A 21,022-nucleotide genomic window follows, 5' to 3' on the forward strand; every position below is an offset into this window, starting at 1 on the left:
TTATAAATTTTAGTTAGAAGGATTAAAAGTGTCGATTTAGTAACACTTGCTTTTACCTCACATTAACTTATCTTAGGGACTTAAATGTCAAGAGTTAGTTAGTTGGGGCAATTTTAGCAAGATTAGAAGTTATCAAGTTGGTAAAAGTCTAGTTGTGGTAAAAAAGAAACAAATGAACGCCGAGGGGTTTAAGTTGACAAGTAAGCAAAGATTAGGTCATATTAATCCCCTGCTCTCATTCGGATGAAGAAAATGAGATTTAGAGCTCGAAGGGAGATTAGAAGCTAGAATCATTATAATCCATCACTTTTCTTCATTTAGAGTTGAAAAATGGCTTGGGGGATCTTCCCCAAATTCGAAGTTGTTGATGTTAGGAGAGTTCATCTGAGTCTCTAGCATTTTTTAACCATTTGTTCCTGAATTCAAAGTCAAATTTCCCATTCATTGCTTGATTTGGAGCTTAAATGTCATTTTACGTTTTCAAACTCTAATAATGTTGGAACTTTGATTCATATATATATATATATATATATATATATATATATATATATATATATATATATATATATATATATATATATATATATATATATATATATATATATATATATATATATATAATATGTGTTTGATACATGATTGCACTTTATTTTAGGTTTCTAAACTAGTTTTTGAATAAATGAATATGTGATAATTACACATATTAATGAAGCTTTTCGAGTTAGCTTATTGTGACAACCCGAAGTTCGTTCCGTCGTCGTAACCCGTTCCGTCATTAAAAATTCGTCGTCTTGAATTGTTTCCGTTTCGTTTCTAAATCAAGTCATTAATTTTGAGTTTGCTATTATGACTTAATGGTTGTCCAAACACGTTAGAAACTAATGAAAATGCCCCAAATTATTATTTGGAAAAATTTTAGTTTTATTCCGTCGAGTTATAAAACAATTAAATTGGGTATGACCAAAAGTCTCGCTTAACATCAGTATCGGGTAGAATTCCACCGTGTCCCAAACTTTAAGCATATATAAAGTTGAGAGAGAGCCTCATTTGAAGCCTTTTCCACTCTCTCTCTACTCTCTCTAACCTCTCTCCTCAAATCCAAGTTCTTGATCCAAAAATACTCATTTCAAGCTCCAAATCATCAATGTAACTATCCTAGCTCCTAGTATAACATCCTTAGCTTTCAAATTCGTGATTTATATGAGAAATAGGACCATAAACATGTGTTTACGGCCCTGGAACATCCTTAGGCCGTGAACACATGCAAAAGGGGTTTTTGAGCCTTAAAACCCTCCCAAATCACTTTTGGAGCTTGGAAATGACCTAAGGACTTATTTGCATGGACTTAGAACACCTTGAACTCATCACTTAGGGTGTAACCATGAGTTTACGGGCCAAGCACATGCTTGTACCGTAAACACCTATTCATGGGGAGTAAACTCATTTTAAAGTGTTAAGATGCCACTTAAACACACCATAAGCCTTGGAATAAAGTCTAGAAGCAACCACAATCAAGTTAAGGGCCTTAAACATGCTAAAACTACCCCCATAGGAGCTTACGGCCGTAAACCCCCCAAGAATGGGTTCTTAGGCCGTAAACTCCTAAAACATGGTCAAATGATGTCTTAAATTCATTCCATGGCTTGTAGATTTAGCTAGAAACACTTGTAATGACCTAGGACCACCAAAACATCAAAGGAAGGTGTGTGGGGGAGTTTACGACCGTAAACTCTTAGTTTACTGCCGTAAACTCCATTAAATGGTCCATATGTGGGTCTAATCCATTCCTATACCCTAGATTTGATCCTAACTAATTTTCCCAAGTAATATAAGGCCTTTTAGCACCATAGAACACCCCAACATGAGTTTACGGCTGTAAACTCCTGGGGAGTTGGTCATTAGGGCCGTAAACTCTCTTATGAGTTTACTCTTGAAGGGTAAACTCCATATCCAAGCCATATACGCCCTTAGATGTCACCCGAGTCAATCCTAACAATTGAAATAGAGTGTTTTCACGTCTCGAAGTGTATATTCTCATTTGAATAGTGGTTCAAAGTCTAATTAGATACATATGTGTAACTTTTCATATTACATAGGAGCCTCATGTGTAATCAAGCCTCGAACTGACGTTTAGCATCCAAACAGACACACTTCTCGACTGGTGAGTTCATACCCCTACCATTTTTCAATGTTTTTCAATGTTTTCAGGGGGGGGGGGGGAATACAAGCAAAAGTACAAGGAAATCTTGTACTCAAACTTATGATTTCATTTGATCTATTTCATATTTCGTATGCTTTTAACACGGAAAACTGTATTAACCAATCGTTCAACTTGCAGAGTAAACCGTCATGTTATTTGTGAAACTCGTTTTAAAATGTTATATTTTATATTTCACAAATGAATTTCCATATAATTATTGTTAAAAGCATGAATCTTAATACCTTAATAATGTTCTTGATATAACTCCCCGTAGATACGAGAGTGCAAGAATAATAACATAAAACTTAGAACTTTACCACTCCTTGTAGATACGAGAGTGAAGGAATGATAACATTAAAACTTAGAACTTTACCACTTCCTGTAGATACGAGAGTGCAGGAATAATACGAGAGTGAAGGAATGATAACATTACAACTTAGAACTTTACCACTTCCCGTAGATACGAGAGTGCATGAATAATAACATAAAACTTAGAACTTTACCACTCCCCGTAGATACGAGAGTGAAGGAATGATAACATTAAAACTTAGAACTTTACCACTCCCCGTAGATACGAGAGTGAAGGAATAATAACATTAATCTTAGAACCTTACCACTCCCCCTAGTTACGAGAGTGGTGGAATAGTAACATTAAACATAGAACTTTAGACAAGTCCTTGATAATACTCCCCCTATTTACGAGAGTGAAGGACTAATTAATCAGAATTTCCCGTTTTATTGTCTTTTAGTTCATTAATCTTAATATTGGAGACACGTCCTTGTAACACTCCCCCTATTTACGAGAGTGTAGGACTACCCCCGTAACCAGAATCTCTTGGAGGGAGAACGTGACTTGAGTGTATAGATCTATACAGGATTGACAACCCCGCACCTGGCTGCTAGCTACAGTCGAACCGAAAGGTTCAAGGGTGACAAAAGTCATAAAAAGATACTGACCCTGTTTCGAGCTTTATCCAATCTATAGTATGGTTATGGAACTCACAATTTAGATTATGAATACTTTTATACTTACTTATTAGTTTTATATACGTGTTAAAACTAATGTACTTTACTAGGATAAACAAGTTTTCAGGAAACATCACACAAACACATAAAGTATGGTAGACACTTGTACATTACTTTCAGAAACCGATAACCAACTATACACTTTTAGGAAAATAAGGGTTTTTCCTGGGATAACTGAACTGTACTTAACTAGACCGTGTAACTAATGGATAACTAAACTTTACTTTTAGGAAATAAGGGTTTTTCCTGGGATAACTGAACTGTACTTAACTAGACCGTGTAACTAATGGATAACTAAACTTTACTTTTAGGAAAATAAGGGTTTTTCCTGGGATAACAAAGTGTACATAACCGGATCATGTAACAAATGGATAACTAAACTATACTTATAAGAAAATATAGGATTTTCTTGGATAACAAACTTTTCGGAAAACCAAAGGAAACTTGTACATTTTCAGAAAACAAACCTCTTATGAACTCACCAGCTTTATGCTGATTTTCAAACTGCTTGTATTCTCAGGTCCACATTAGATAGGTACCCAGCGATCCTTTTGGCGAAGACGGAGCATAGAAGTCACATCTTTACTTTTGTTCATATGATATATATGTATGACACTTGTAATACTTTGGTTTCAAACAAATGTAATAATTCTATGTAATGTAATGTTTTGTGTTTTACTACGCTTACTATGTACATTGGTTGCGATATTCATGATGTCCTCCGCCCCGAAACGTTTCCGCCTTCGGTTTCGGGGTGTGACACTTTTAGATTTAATGAAGTTTTGAGTTGTGATTATGACATGATCTAGCTTTGGAATGGTGTAAACTTCATTTATTGTCATTAAGATAACTTAAAATGTGAATTAAGTTCAAGTTTGGTGATGATCAAATGTTGATGTACTAGTTACAACTCATTTGGAAGTTCAAGTGATTCACATTAAATATAATTTAGTTCTAGTTGTCATAAATAATTGATTCATGATATTTGAATCCTTTATCTATGTGTAATTAATTATTTTTAATGATTTTGAAAGGCTTTTGGATGATATTTACCCTTACTAAGTCGTAACTGGAAATGAAAGAATTGAGCTTATGTATAAGTTGAGCATGATCTAAAGGCATTCAGAGCTCAAAATCAAGATTTTGGTTATGAGGTCTATTAACTTGATCAATCCAGGTCGAGTCAAGCTGGACTTAACCGAGTTAAAAGCTCACCTAAAGTTGTTTGTTTAATAAGTTTAGCATACAATCTCTAAATGATGCTCCATTTTTTTATGCCTTCCTTTTGCTTAAGGATAAATTTAGAACAAACAAAACTTTATATTTGAAGTTAAGAACATAATAAGTGACTTAATGGACTATTGAAGGGGTGTTTTATCCAATTATTGATATTCTTAAGTGACCATTGTGTTCTCTAACCACTTTAGAAAGGAAAGTTGTAACACCCGTTTTGCAGAATGGATCAATTGAAGACTTTAAGGGGTCAATGATAAGGTTTTTGGGGAAAAACTCATCCACGATGTGGTGCATGGATGACCACGACATGACATGACACGTAATGGAACGCGTGTCGCGATGACACCACAATGTGGCACGAGGGATACCACGACGTGGTGGTTGTTTTTTTGAAAGAGAACAAAAATGTGCAATGTCAGAAGTGGGATTTGAACCCACGCCCTCTTTTGAAGACCAGAACTTGAGTCTGGCGCCTTAGACCACTCGGCCATCCTGACTTGGGTTTTTCGGCGTGGTGGTTGTTGCAACCCAAGCCCATGATTTTTAGGGTTCATCCCATATTTAAGCACCTTAACTCTTGGATTAGGGCACCTCCTCCAGCCTCTATCTCCCCATTTCGAAACCCTAACCTCCTTTTCATGATTATGATCTTGGTGGCTTAATCTTGAGGTTGTTTTCTTGATTCAATGAAGCTTGTGAAGGAGAGAACGCCTTCTTGGTGCCAAGAAGCATATAACAAGTCTAGATCCATCATATTCTTTAATTTTTTGAACCTTTAGAGGTATAAAGCTTGCACCTTGACCTTGTTCTTTTGAGATTCATGTTTATGATCCTTTTTGGTTGATTTTGGTCCCATTCATGGATGTACTTGGAGTTTGAGGTACTCTAGAGCACAATATGACATTTTGTACTAAAGGATTTCTGATTAAGTAAGAAAAAGTAATTAGTTTGAGTGTTCTTGGTCCCATTCACAAGTTTTGGCCTTGATAGAGCACATTGTGGACTTAGGGTTGTAGATCTTGCTTTGGGGTGGGGTCCTAATGGATAAAGTTGGAAACTTTATCCATTAAGTCAATGAAAAGGATATTTGAAGTGTGGAGTCTTGATCTATAGGGATTAAGATCTTAATAAAGAAATTAGCGATCTGCCAGTAACCACGACGTGGCCATGGAGGGCCTATGATGTGGTGGAGATTTGACTCATGATTGTTTTATCCTAACATGCCCACTGCATGGCCAAGGAGGGCCCATGACATGGTGATGTCCTATATGTTGACTGTTCTATTCCGACATGCTTACAATGTGGCCAAGAGGTCTCCACATCGTGGTGGATGTTGATCGTTGATTAGTTTGACCTTGGATCAAACTTGAAGGATTTAGATTGTTAATTGAGGATTGATCTCTATTTGGTGTTAGGCGGTTCGTGGGATTGATCTGTGTCAGGAGTAAGAATGTTGCTGTGGTTCTCCGGTTCTTCTATTCAGGTAAGTTTCTCACTATGCCATGTATGACATTGTATATCCTTTGCATGCTAGGATAGAGGCACTCTTATAGTACAATATGCTAGTTGAGTAGGATAACTCCTTGTTATGCATGTGCAGTTTAGGACACTTGGTGTCATGATATGTTAGACTGGCATGGTCTTGCATATTGATCGTATGATACTGTTAGGAGTTATGTTTGGTTAGGGTAACTGGGGAAGACCAGTTACTAGGATTTATATGATTGACTAGCGAATGACTTATTTGAGAAGTGATAAAGGGCAAGGTAACTAGGGAGAGCTATTTATCAAGGGTATGTAATATTCTAGTATAAGTTATGTGTATATGTTACATAATTATGCGATAATGATAGTATTGGTTTTATGTAGTTTAAGTTGGATAGCCTGAGAACTCTTGGTCTGAAACCTTATTGCATGGTTCTTTTCTGATTGATTGCTTTATGGTGGACCTTTTTATTCCACTGTCTATCTGATCCCTAACGATATATGACTTTATGAGTTGTGTGAAAAACCAAGATATTGCCCCTGCCAATTATATAGAAGACCAAGATCTGGTCCCTGACAATTATATAAAAAACCAGGATCTGGCCTTTGATACTTGTATGTAAGACCAAGATTTGGCCCCCAAACAATGGCCAGGTAAGACGATGATTTGGCCAATGGCAAGATGTGACTACAAGACTATGATTTGGCCTATAACATTCAGTTTGGGTTGGTGTAGACCCATTATTTCCTATGTTATTGTTATGTATGTTATATGCTTGTTGATAAGAGAGTTGGCAGGTTGGCGCTAGAGCCGAAGACTTGTGTGAATGCATTGTATATATGATGGAATATGTGGTATAATGGGGAACCCACTAAGCTTTATGCTTACAGTTGTAGATAAAATGTTTTGCAGGTTGTTCGTGAGAAGAGCTCGACAGGACTGTACATACGCACCTAAGTTAATAACTTCCACTGTCATGTAATTCAACTTTGTTAAAAGTATAATTTCAAACAAATGAATGTTACTTATTGTTTTTAAGTTAAAGGTTTTAATCGGTTAACCTAGTTTTAAATAAAATATCTCTTTGTAATTTTTGGGACGTTACAAAAGCGAAGTGTGTAAAGAGTATCTAGAAGTACTAAGGTGAGTTCTTTTTTTTTTTTTTTTCCAAAAATACATGTAACTATCCTGTTTTTTTGATGTGTTAATGAGTATTATATCTTATTATGATATCAAGAGTATACTATATATATATATATATATATATATATATATATATATATATATATATATATATAATGTAGCATTTTCATAAGGTGGTTTTGATATAAGTTTTCCTCACAATGAGATTGAATTTGTTGTATTGCATTTTCTGTTTTCATAAACTTGTGCATTCACTATAAGAGGGCAGACTTATGTGACAATTAGGACTTGAGTACCTATTTAATGTGTTAAGGTGCTATTGTGTTAAGGGTATTTTAGATATACCTAACTTCCATGATTGGGACAACTACCGTATTATGTGGTACTTGTGATATTTCACTTGTACTTAATTAGATGGGGAATCGGTCCATTATAAGAAGGTGTATTTAATTAATTATTATTATTATGGGTAGGTGGACAAATTTTGGGAGGTGTACTCATTTAGTTATTATTATTATGGTGAGGTGTATCCATCTAACTATATTGTGAGGTGGAGTACTTAACTATTATGGTAAAATGTTGCATAATGAGATTAACTTGGATTGTATTTAGAAGCATTTGCATTGTTAATAACCTTTAGTGTTTACTTTATTGTTGGTGATTTATTGATGATTAAACAATGCTACTTTCATATGCTTCCTTACCAATTAATGATTTATCTTATCCATTGATGTTTTTAAACTATTTTTGGAGGCTACACTTTGAGTTTGGATTGTCTACTTATCCAACAAATTCTAGAGTTGACCGTGGAATTACTTGGCTTTCCAAGCCTAACACATGTATTTTGATATTGTTGTGATATGCTGGAGAGGCTTGAGTGGGAACTGCAGGGGAGATCCGTGTGGGTATCTTCTCCTGTTATCACAGTGCAAAAGAGAGAGATGACCGTTAGTCGACGTCCGGGAGGAGTTCCCGGGACGAAGCACCGACGTTCAAGTTAATATGAGATATGAGAAAGATTGTAGAAGATTACAGGAAAGAGAGAATTACGTCCTCCTCCTCGTGAGGAAGGAGGATTCTTTTATGCCCGTTCAAGAGGCGTGTCCCTCAACGGATTCTGTTGAGGATTCCCTCATGAGGTGCGACGTGGCAGACCCATATTGGAGGGCCCTCCATCATGTCTTTTGCCTCATTCCCTCGTTGGCTGGAAGGAGATCTTATAAACGTTTATGAAGATCGTGACTATCGTCTAATGGGCGAGTGGGACTCTCTGATTGGTCCCACGTTTTCCGGGATGTAATTTCCTAGAGAAGGGGTTAAGGTGTAGCTCTGCATCTTAACCGCCATATCAACGCTCTTCACGTTGGTGAATGCCCAGACTTGGCTTTAGACTAGGTTCTGACCAGGCCAAGCCCGGTGTTAGTTTGACTTCTTTTTTGACGTTCCCCCGAGGGATATGTTAACAAGTCCCTTAGACTCGTAGGTGTATGCATCAGCTTGACAACGTCACTGTTCGAGTATATATCTCAACATGTGTATGCCCAAGATTAGTTCTGTCATTTGACAGGCCTTAGGCAGCGCCGTCAATGTGTGTCAATCCTGTTGGGAGACGGTTCGTGATGCCAGTTTCACCTTTAAAATCTCTCCTTTTCCCCCAGGCTTTTTATCCTCACATCCCCATTTTGGCTTTGTTGTATCAATCCGGGTATTCCATTAATTTCCTTTTCGATTGTTCATCCTTTTTTCGATAATGGAGCGTTACGGTAGAGTCCCTACTGCTGAGGAGTTCTAATTTCTGCAAGACCACTTCGACTTCTTACTGGATCATGGCGTAATGATTCTGGCAAAGGGGGCATCGATCTACGATTACCCTCAAGAGAAGGTGGGAGTTCCGATCCCTCTATTTAAATCAGGGTTACACTTTCTGACATCCGATTTCTTCAACATGATTGTGGACCACTATGGCCTTTCCGTCGACGAGTTGACCCCGAACGCTGTTAATAAAATCGTCGGTTTTGAACTGATTTGTCGGTCTCTGGGTTATGTAGCAACTTTCTGGGTTTTCAGTTACTTTTTCTGTTCGACTATGAATTTCGGAGTCCGCACTTTAGCGAAGAGAAGAAGCATTCGTTAGTTGATTTCTGAACAAGATGCTCCGAAGAAAAATTGGCAATGGCAGTGGCTTTTGGTTAACCGAAACCTTGTGGGGCGCGGGTTTCTTAGAACCCGAGACTTTTCTGACCGTCTTCCCAAGCTGTTTGGGAGTAATCTGACTCTTTGCAAGTGTCTGGGAAACATCACTATCATTGGGAAGAACTGGAAAGATTTCATTATTGCAGTGGCCGGTATGAGTGCCGCCTGGACGGCTCGCGGGAAGATGGCACATATGTTTGTCGTGAGATGCGGTATTAACTCATATCCTTCTCTCCCCCTTTTTTTAAAAAGAGTGAGAATAGGATATCTTGTTGGCTTGTGAGATCTTATTTTTGGCGTTTGTTTTCACAGGTGCTGAAGCCGAGATTTCTTTGGAGATGGCCCTGTGTGGTCCATATCAGGTTAAACTTTGCCATCGAGAGATCGATCTTGTAGAGGCTCTTCCTCCTCCTGTGTCTGAAAGACGCATGCGAGAGCTTGTTGGATTGCTCTTGGTGGAAGGGGAAATATTGGTTCTAGCGGGCCTGCGTCACCTTCCCAGCCAGTCATTGGGGTCGTTTCCCCAGTTCGTTTGCTAGTTTCTGCTCCTTCTGGTTTGCTTGTGGGGGTACAAATAGGAAGAGGTAATGCTCCTATTCAGAAAAGGCAAAGTTTGTGCGTGGTGTCATCGTCAGATGAGGAGACAGAATCCGATGATGTGGGTCTTTGTCCTCGTAAAGCGTATATGATTGTATTTGTGGCCATGCTTCTTGGCGGTATCAGGGGTATTCTTGGCTGTCAATTTTCTGTGTCTGAGCAGGAAGTGATAGTGGTGGTGCCTAGTTCTCCAGAGGCGTCACCCTCACCATTCGCTGGTTCACCTTTGGTTAATCTTGGTTCCGACTCTATGTCTGGGGATGCGTCGAGTTCACCTGGAGGTTCTTTTCAGTGCGAGAAGCCTTCCCTGGTCGATGAAATAAGAACTTCTTCTCACTCCTAGTCTTTCGAGGCCTATGATCTGGGCTGGGCAATTACTAGAGATTCCTTACTGTCGGAAGAGACTACCGCCCAGGAGTGGAGTAGATGCGCTCATCCTCCGGCTACAACGAGTTCGCTTGCGGGTCAATCAAGTGTTCGTATGGTTGGTGACCTTTGTTACACCGCGACCCAAACTTCTACCCTTATGGTCGCTGCCGACGACTAGGTTCGCCGTGCTAGTGCGAATGAGAGGCAGTTGAAAGTATTGCAGGGTGCCTTGGCAGGCATGAGGGAGGAAGTTCGTGATTCAGAGGCAGAACGCTAAGTTCTTGTTGAGCAGAACTGCATTGTGGCCTGCGAGAAGGCAGCTTTGGAGGATAAAGTGGCCACTTTGGAGGACCGATAAGAGCGACTTGAGTACCAAGTAGGGTGAGCATGGTGCGGTTTTTGGCCAAAACCGAGCTGAAAATCGCAACATCGGTTTTTTGAAGTTTAGAAACCGCACCGTTCGATTTTTATGCAGTTCGGTTTTTGCGGTTTTTTTTTGGTTCGGTTTTTTTCTTTGCGGTTTTTGTCAGTTTTTTACTTTGACTCAGATGAGAAGTGTTAATCAATTTTTGAGAAACTTTGTGTAGAGATGAGGAGCGCCAAATTTTTCATCCCCGACAATGTGTGACTCCTCAGAGATGTGGGTAACAAGTCATAGAGTTGACTCTCTTGTATGAAATGTGAGAATGGTGAAGGTTTTATCTCAAATGCGATGATGGATACTCTTATAAGGCTGACAAAATTAAAGCCCAAGTGATATCTTGGAGATGAACCGATATCACCACCTCTTGGTTTGAAATCAAATAATATAACCACTCATCTAACATGTTTCTAATGCTTGAATATAATATGAATTAAATATAATATTTTTTCACAGGTACATACGATAATATCAATTAATGTATTCATAAAAATGATACTAAGTACTCTTAATATTAAAATGTTAAAAAATATAATAAACATTATTTTTTCTTGTAAATATCACTATATGTATGCTTAAAAATATACAATCATCCTCTTATAAGATAGATAATTATATTTATAGATATTTTAATTGTCATGAGTTCTTCGTTCTTACAAATATCAACAATTAATATATATATATATATATATATATATATATATATATATATATATATATATATATATATGGTGCGGTTAGGTTTTTTTCGGTTTTTGCAAGACTAGAAACTGCACCGCATCGAACATATTCGGTTTTTGCAAAACTAAAAACCGCACCATCGGTTTTCATTTCGGTTTTGGTTTTTCGGTTTTGGTTTATGCGGTTTTTTCGGTTTGCGGTTCGGTTTTTGCTTACCCTACTACCAAGTGAGTTCTCTTATTTGAGAGAAGGGTGCGTTGGCGAGTGACTTGGACAGGTGCCAACGTCAACTGGACCGTGCTCGTGTTGATGGTGCTGTCGCTCGAGGTAGTTTGCAATGGATGCTGGAGAAGGGAGTGGTTCGTGTAATTGATAAAGTTATCGAGAACGGGGAATTTGCCAGCGGGATCCATGGTGTTCGTGAGGCATTTGAGGCCCTTGGGATTGAAAAGGAGAAGCAACTGAGTGGTTGCTCCATAAGTGCCGGAGAACCTGAAGTTCCGGATCCTGGTCATGTTGCAAGAAGAGCTAAAAAGGTGGATGCCGCTCTATCGTCCTTAGCTGAGACGGATTTCGCGGGTCTTTTTCGCTTAGGGGAGCTGGATTATGAAGGATTCTGCTAATTTTGTCGCAGGACGAATCCGAGAGGTTCTTCCTCAAACTCCGAGGGCTGATTTGTGTCTTGCCCTTTTGTTCGTTGTGTAGTGGCCTTTCTATGTACTATGTGTATAGTAAAAAATGTTGGACGTTAATGACCATAAGCAATGTATTTTGTTTTGTACTTTTTCATGGAAGTCTTCTCTTCTGTTTTCTTTTTGTATGTATACACACTTTAGTGGCATGTTAACACATGTATTATGAATTGTCATGTGGTATCTTTAAGGACATGCTATTTTACTGCACACTCCCTTGTTCTATGGTTTGCGTTAATTGGCTAATGTGTGGTTCAAATGTCGTATAGCTGCTATTATTGAGCTTTGCTCCATTGATTTGTATGTTTTGTTAAGCTTATTGTGTTAAGCCATGAAGTGTTAGTCACTGTTTTGGACTGTACTGTATGGTCTATCTGCCAATACATAGGCCGAGATCGTCACCTCAAGGCCTTTTGCTGTTGTAACATTAAGGGAAAGGTTATGAATCTTTTAGAACCCCTTGTTATGTGCCATTAATTTTGATTTATACATTCTCAACTCTGAGATGTTATTGACACATTGTAGGTAAATATTATGACTCTTTTAAGACCTATGGTTGCATCCTTGCATAGATTTTTGCTCAAATAGCGTAGGTGATCAGTTGTTGTTGCTACTTAGAAAATATGCACAACATCTATACTTTTTGTTTTTGCAATACAAAATTCTGGAAAACTTTTTCAAAATGCAAATTATATTATTTCTTGAAAGGAAAAGAAATACATGAGACAATAGACCCTGAATGTCTAAGTGTCAGGGCGTATGCCCGGTTTTCACTTCGGCACCTGGAGTATGGTTATCCTATTCGGAGTTTGGCCGCACTCCTTTTTCTTGGCCTTCGCTTTATTTTTGATTGAGTGCTATGCTATGGCTACCTCATTTCTGTTTTGACTATGTGCCTCATCTGCTGCAAGTGCTTCTTGATAGGTTGAGCTTTCCTCTTGTTTCCGATAATGGTGCCTAGCGTGAGAGAGATGAACTTTGATGTTCATGCTTGGGGGGTGCCTGGACTTTCCTTTGTTCTCGACAGTGCGGGATGCAATCGTGGGAAGTGCCTCCCCGCGACATGGTGAGAGTGCCACTTGCGTTTGCTGGTGTGCCTATCAACCTTGCGTGTCACACCATTTCTTGGGATGCCGTTTAGTGCATCTGGGGCACTTGTTCGTGTTCTTCCATAGGAAAGTTTGCATGGTGGGAGGATTGACACTCTGTATCTAGCTTCGGTGCTTCTGGTGCCTATTTCCTTCATTCAATGAGGTTTTGGTGCATATTCTGCATTGGCCAAAACGTACTTTGAATTTCGAGTCGCTCTCTAGCTGGGCACGGCTCGGCCATCGGTTGTGGGCCTGGTTGGTGCCGTTGCCTGTGAGCATTTGCTTCTTTGCTTTGCGATTTTCACTTCATACTTTGGCTGACTCATCTCTAAGTCAGCGCCTTCTTCCCTCTGTAGAAGAGATGTTGTGAGCCGACTGAATACATCTCTTTGTCTTTTCCTGGATTCGTGGGTCAGTGCTTATGATGCTGCCACTCTCCGTTGTGGATTTTCCTCCTTCTGGAAACCTTCGCCCCATGACAATTGGGTTTCTCGTTTCCTTTCTCGTTCGACGTCACATCCATTACTCGGCTTGGCTGCCACTACCGTTGCCGATCCGTCAACTGTGCTGAATTCGAGAACACCGTGAAGAGTAGACAGAATCGCTTGCATCTGGAACAACGTTGGCCGGCCTAGTAGAATATTGTGATCAACCGGGCCGTCAACAACCGAAAATTTGAGTGCCCTTGTTATCCGTTTGGTTCCATCATGACTGACCAATGTAAATGGGATCGTGACTATTCCTGTTGGCCAGATGCCATGACCGGTGAACACAACCAACGGGCCCTGGCATGGTAGCTGGATGTGCTTTTTCCATTCAATCGGTAACTGCTGAAGGCAGTGTTCATAAATCACGTTGACCCTGCTTCCGGTATCGATGTACAATTGTTCAACATGGTTTTGGCTGATGAAACCGGTGATGTGCAAAGGGTCATTCAGATCCCAATGCCCTGGTCGGGGATTGTGCGTTGAAAATGTTATATTGAGAATGTTTGGATGGTATACCTGTACGCCCACGCGCTGTCTTTGGCGGTTGGTACATGGGCGAGGCCCTATGATGGTAAGTATCTCGGCCCTTCTTTCGTTATCCTTACCCCCATCCTTTTGATTTTTGATCCGGTGCTTATCCCCATCGAATTTCGCCCTGAGGTCTTTTTCTATGTCTACTATATTTCCCACTAGTTGTTTCTCATCAATCTCCCGTTTCAATACTATGCATTCATTGGTTTCATGTTTTTTCTTCGATGATACTCATATAACTTGGTCTTGTTTTTGTTCTCCTTGGCTGGAGTCTTATTGATTGCCTTGACATCTTTGTGGCCACTCCTGCTACCATCTTGTTGAATGGTCTATATCACCGTGACATGTGCCTGGAATGGCGGTTTTGTCTCTGTTGGTTGCCATCTTGATTCTCTTGTTGAACTGGACTTGGTCGGGTTACCATTTCCTCCTGTTTGAGATAGACGTTAGGTATGGATTTGAGATTGGTCTCTTTTCATTCTTCCCCCTCGATTTGATGCATGTATTTTTCCACAAGGAACTTGAGTTCGTCCCTGGATATAGGAACTGTTCCTTCCATCTTCCTTGATAGGGGGCCATGAAGTAGACCTTCGGCAAAGGTGTCTGTTACCAGGAACTCTTCATGTCCCGGGACGTTCAAGGTAGCTAGCCTGAACCGATCGTAGTATTCACGAATCGATTATGCTTCTTTTTGCTTGCATGCGATCACAGAGTTGGCATCCCCTTTTCCTTTTCTCAATTGCATGAAGTTGTTGAGGAAAAGGTATTTCAGCTGCTCAAAGCTTGAGATACTGCCTGGCCTTAGAGACTTGAACCACTTGCCTGCGTATCCTGTTAAGGTACAAAAGAAATACATGCGGGTGAAGCGACGATCCATCTTAAGAGATGTCATCGTCCACTCGTAGTTGTCAATGTGGTCATATGGGTATGTAGTGCCATCATACTTTGGCATGTTTGGTATCATCGCAATGTGCGAGATCTCGTACTGCAGGAGTTCATGGCTGAAGTTGGAACTTGCGCTTCACATGGGGTTGTCCATGTATGAGTATGACATGCCACCATAATCCATGTGTTGCTGCATCTGGTAGGGCCTCGCATACATCTGGTTATGCATGGCTGCCTGCGAGATGTACGGTTGATACTGCTGTAGGGTTGGCTGCAATTCGTAGTACTGGATTGCATATTGCCCTACCAGAGAAACCAGATATGGGCTTGCTCCCGTGTACTGTTGTGTGTACGAATTGAACGGTTGACCGACTGCCATGAGGGGGTTGAATTCAAATGCTACTGAGAACTGGACGTCAGATCCATAAGGGCCAGACCCATAGCTGGACGAAGTCTGCACGCATGTTACTTGCGGCTGAGATAGTGTAGGGGTTGCACCTGGCGTCTGCTATACAATTTGGTTGAAGATCGACAGTTTTTGTGCAAATATCGGCACATGAGACAACCCTGCCATGGCAGCGTGTGGGTGGACCATCGGGGGATATTGGGGCTGCGGTTGAATGGTGTGAGGGATCCAGGTTCCGGTGCCGGAAGCATGCGGGAAGGGTTGTTGTTGCAAGGCAGGGATCTCTTTTTGTTTCATTGCGATGATCTGTGGAGTTGTGGTTACGATTGCTACTTGTAGGGTTGTGCTGGTTGTTGGGCGCAATAGATTGGCTATGTAAGTTGCCGCCATTTCAGCTGTAGAACTGGACGGTGTCTGTGAGACCGGTGTGCGGTTTGAAGCGTGCTCCTCCTGAACGGATGTTTGCCCGACATCAAGTGACTGCATTAGGTGCAACGGGCTTTTCGCCATTGCCCCTGATGTCACTAGGATATCACCTGCCATTGTTGCTTTTTGGGTTTGTTGCGTGGATGTATCGTTCTAAAGATACGCCCGGATGGTGCCAAATGTTGTGATATGCCGGAAGGATTGAGTCAGAACTGTAGGGGAGATCCGTGTGGGTATCTTCTCCTGTTATCGTAGTGCAAAAGAGAGATATGATCATTAGTCGACGTCTGGGAGGAGTTCGCGGGACGAAGATCCTACGATCAAGTTAGTATGAGATCTGAGAAAGATTGTAGAAGATTATAGAAAAGAGAGAATTCTGTCCCCCTCCTCGTGAGGAAGGAGGATCCTTTTATACATGTTCAAGAGGCGTGTCCCTCAACTGATTCTGTTGAGGATTCCCTCGTGAGGTATGACGTGGCAGACCCTTATTGGAGGGTCCTCCATCACGTCTTTTGCCTCATTCCCTCATTGGCTGGAAGCAGATCTTCTAAATATTTACAAAGATCATGGCTATCATCTAATGGGGAGTGGGACTCTCTGATTGATCCCACATTTGCCGGGATGTAATTTCCTGGAGAAGGGGTTAAGGCGCGACTCTGCACCTTAACCGCCATATCAGCGCTTTTCGCGTTGGCGAAGAAGGCCCGAACTTGACTTTAGACTAGGTTCTGACCAGGCCAAGCCCGATGTTAGTTTGACTTCTTTTTTGACGTTCACCTGAGGGATACGTTAATAGATATGCATTCAAATTAGATGATTATAAAGAAGGATGATAGTTGAAAGCAATGATATTTATAAGGCCATGTCTATGTAATAGTTTCATTTTTTGACTTATGTTTTGATAATGATTGCATACATTTATATAACTAAATTTAAAAACTTTTGGAACATTTAAGTTTGAATTGTGGGACCTTTATCCATTATTGAAGTTTAATATTGTAACGTCCCTAAAATATAGAGTAACATTTTTATTTAAAAAAAAAAAACTAAAACCATTCAATGTCATTTCTTCCAAAGACAATCAAAGTAATAAGTTATAGTTTCAAAACATCAGAGTGAAAAACATCAAAACAAATAGTGCAGAAATCTCCATTGGGTGTGGTGCAATCAAGATTGGCTCTCCCCTTCGCTACAAGAAGTACATGAAACATTTAAACTTAAAACCGTAAGCATAAATCTTAGTGAGTTCTCCAAGATACCACATACCAATTCAGGCCTCGCCCAACATACATAACGGGCCTCTCCCAACATATAGAACAAGCATCGGCCAATAATATAACGAGTCTCACCCGACGGGCCTCACCTAACATGCGTAACAGGTCTTACCTAATGGGCCTCACCCAATGTAACATTCGTGGTTCGAGGTAATGCTAAATTATTTAATTTTTGTAATTAATTATTGGACTATGAGAGTAATGTTGGACTGTTTGAGTTGGACCTTGTTGAGTTGGGCTGTTAGTGAGTGGGCCGGCTGAGGATGTATGCTGGGCGTATGCTTGGCATACGCATGGCATAGTGGTAGTATTGGATGAGGGGGATCGATACGCGTACACACCGCGTACACGAGCAGACTCAAAACCCTAATTTTTAGGGTTTAAGCCATATAAATACCTCATTATGCTCAAACCCTAGCCTCCTTACTAGCCTATCAAACTCAGAAACCCTACCATTCCTCATCTTTGTGTGATTTTGTTCTTGTAAAAATCATTGTGGTGGTTTGAAGCTTGGAAGGAGAAAGGAGAAGTTGATGAAGAAGAACTTGAGTAGCTTGAGCTCAAGGATTTGAGATATCATCACCATTTAGTACTCATTTGAGGTAAAAATCTCACAACTTGCCTCATGTATGCTTAGATCTATGATAATGGTGTTTTGGACCATTTTGGTCCCAAGAATGGATTTTTATGGTCCAAATTTGTTTCTAGGCTTAGGGTTGCCACCCTTAGTGCTATATGTGTCCCAAGAACAAAATAGTTTCCATCTTGAAGGTCTTTTGTGGCCATGCATGAGTTTTAGTCATTTCCGTGGAAGTTAGTTGCCATATTTCAAGTTTGGGTCCATTTGGTGGGTAGCAAGCCACCGAGTAATCGAGTTTATTGGTTAAGAAACTTTAGTGGACTCAAATCTACGTTTGGAGCTTAAGGTCTTAAAGGATTAAGCCTTTTTGGAAATTATGGATTAACAGGTTAGTACGTTGGGCGTACAAGATCGTACGCGCAGCGTACAAGCCATGCAAGCTGTACGCTTAGTGTACATAGGAGTACGCATACTCACTGAATATGGGTTTTCGTAATTTAGGCCTCGATTTTGGCTGATCTTTGGACTCCTTAACTATTGGGCCTTATTGGTCCATTAGAAGTCAAATTATTAGGCTAAGGACATGCTTGGGCTTAAGGGAAGGCCTATTTGATAAGTTGGGCCCAATTTAGAAAATTAGGCCGTAAGTGGGCTTGGAAAGGCTTTATAGAATTGGACCATTGGTGTTATGGAATTGGGCCTAGGTTATGGTCCAAATAAGATCAGGGGTAAAATGGTCATTTTACCCTAAGAAGGATTATTAGTTTTTGATTAGGTATCATTGTGGTAATGATAGCTCGGGGAGTCATGGGAGCAGCCGTTAGAGATTTTGCATTTAGTTTTGCGAGGTGAGTTTCCTCCTATATGAACGGGTCGAAGGCACCAATGCCGTCCTATATATGTATGCTAGTTTCGGACCCGATGAAGCGGTCAAGGTCCATGATATGTTATTATGTGATTATGTGTATGGTATGTGGTATTTTGGGGAGACTCACTAAGCTTCGTGCTTACAGTTTTCAGTTTTGGTTTCAGGTACTTCTGGTAGCAAGGAGAAGAGCTCGGGATAACTGCATTGCACACACCATGATGTTTCAACCTGAGATGTTTTACTCTGATATATTGACATGTGTTTTTGATATGATGTTTGAGATACTACGATTTACATTTTGATGAGAAGATTCTGATAACTACGGTTTTATTTAATAATTTAAGATGAAATTTTTGGTCTTGCATTTTGGGATGTTTCACCCAACATACATAACACACATGCAAGAGTTACAAAGAGAGTCCAACATCCTAAATAGTATACTGAGAAGAATTACCTCACAATCGAAGTAGAATAACACCACAACTCGCAACATGTAAAGATTGGTACTACACACCACCTAAACTTTAATCAAAAGGTCAATCCTCAGTCTACCACCTAAAAACAACAAGTTGACCAAAAATCAACCTGTTCAAAAGTCAATGGTTAACAATCAAAGTTAACCCTGTGGAACACTGCACTGTGACAAGACCTTAACTATGTCGTGGTTCGACTTGAACAAAATATGTGATGGATTTGCCTACCACGCCATGGTCCACACTTGACCACACTGTGGTTAAGCTGGTAGATCCAAATTCTTTTCAAGTTCTTAATTTGTTAAGTCCACTACCCAAACTTTCCAAAACGCTTCATAGCACTCTAATGTTCCATAAAAATCCTAAATTTATGGATATGCATGTCCAATGCATGTCAACCACCAAATTAGTTCAAAATGGTGATAAATAGGGTCAAACCCCCGTGGATAGCATTAAAACAACCTGTGAGTCCAGATCTAAAACATACATTACTCTTGGGACCTCAGAGAGTAATAAAGCTGCAAACTTTATTCCTAACTCTCACTCAAAACTCATCAAATGAACAAACTAGCTTTATACTCAAAGTCTGAAAAAGAAAAGAACCACCAAGATTTGATCAATAATACTTACAAAGGTCCAGAGAGTGCACAAGAAGGTTGTGATGAACTTGCTAGATGCTTCCTTGCTTCACAAAACTCTTATTCTTCCATCCAAATGTGAAACAACTTCAATCAAAGGCTTAAAATTCAAGAGAAGATGAACTAGGGTTTATATGGGGCTCTTTTGGTTGATGGAGGCTGAGGGTGGTCGAAACCCTATCCTCTATATCCTTTATATGGGGCCTAAAGGTTCAAAATGAAAAAGAAGTTGAATTAGGGTTTATATGGGGCTCTTCTGGGTGATGGAGGCTAGAGGTGGTCGAAAACCTATCCCCATTATCCTTTATATAGGGCCCAAAGCCTGAAACAGAGGGTTTTATGCGTATTGCGGCGCGATGTCGTGGTCGCTTAGTGAGTTCCGCACCGTGGTGGCGTGGCACCACCATGCCGTGGTAAGCCATCCACCACTCCACGGAGGGATATTTTTCATAAGATTCAAATCTTTAAACACAAGAATAATACATGAGATACGGATGTTACAAATATTTTGAAAACTGACTTTTAGTTTGATTAAATAATTTAATCCATACGAGGGGTGTCCCACTATGCATCTATGTTACCTTCTATACTCCCCGATACATTTTATTTTATTTTAAATGATCATGTATGACCTCTCAAAAAAGTATATGTTGTTTTTAAGAAAGGAGTATAATACAATCAAGTGATGTTCCATTAGTTGATGCCCCAATTAGAGGATACTCTTGAGCAGTTAACACTAGGTTAAATTATCAAGAGTATTCTAGAATGTAGATTTGAAGCATTAGCAGCTAGAGAGAGCCATTAGCCACTGAAAAGAATCTTAGCCTGATTTACACCAAAATCAAAATTCTCAAACACTAGTAATGCAATTATAAACACCACACAACATAAAATAAAATTGTTAAGCATAATTAGATATACAAATGGACCATCTATATCCTATATAACTTAAGTATACTTTTGCTGAGTTGTTGAAAGACTCACATTTCAAGGTCATGTGGCATGTCTAACGTGACACTATTTTTGAAAAACAACCTTTGGTAAGTGGTCATTGCCAACATGTCAATCGATTGGAAGAGACGCTTCATTGGGATACGGTTATAAGTTCTTGTGACAGCCGATTTGGGGCTGTTCATATGTCCGTAAATTTATTGTTTCTTAATAATGTATTGTGACTGGTTAGGCTGTTAAGTTGCTCTAGATCTGATGTTTGTTGTCTATTTAAATGACATATGGAGTGTGTCAATTGTAGATATAATTGTTAGAACTGTTGTAGTGTTTGAGATGGGTTTATAATACTACTTGATTAGTGATTTGA

General features: G+C 39.8%; 1 non-coding gene across 1 annotated transcript; it reads right to left on the reverse strand.

The window, feature by feature from the left end:
- Positions 1 to 4,875: 4,875 nt before the first annotated feature.
- Positions 4,876 to 4,959, reverse strand: TRNAL-CAA (transfer RNA leucine (anticodon CAA)). The gene has a single exon. It is a non-coding gene; the product is annotated as a tRNA-Leu (tRNA).
- Positions 4,960 to 21,022: the final 16,063 nt, after the last annotated feature.

This window comes from Lactuca sativa, chromosome 4, assembly GCF_002870075.4.
Source record: "Lactuca sativa cultivar Salinas chromosome 4, Lsat_Salinas_v11, whole genome shotgun sequence".
NCBI lineage: Eukaryota > Viridiplantae > Streptophyta > Magnoliopsida > Asterales > Asteraceae > Lactuca > Lactuca sativa.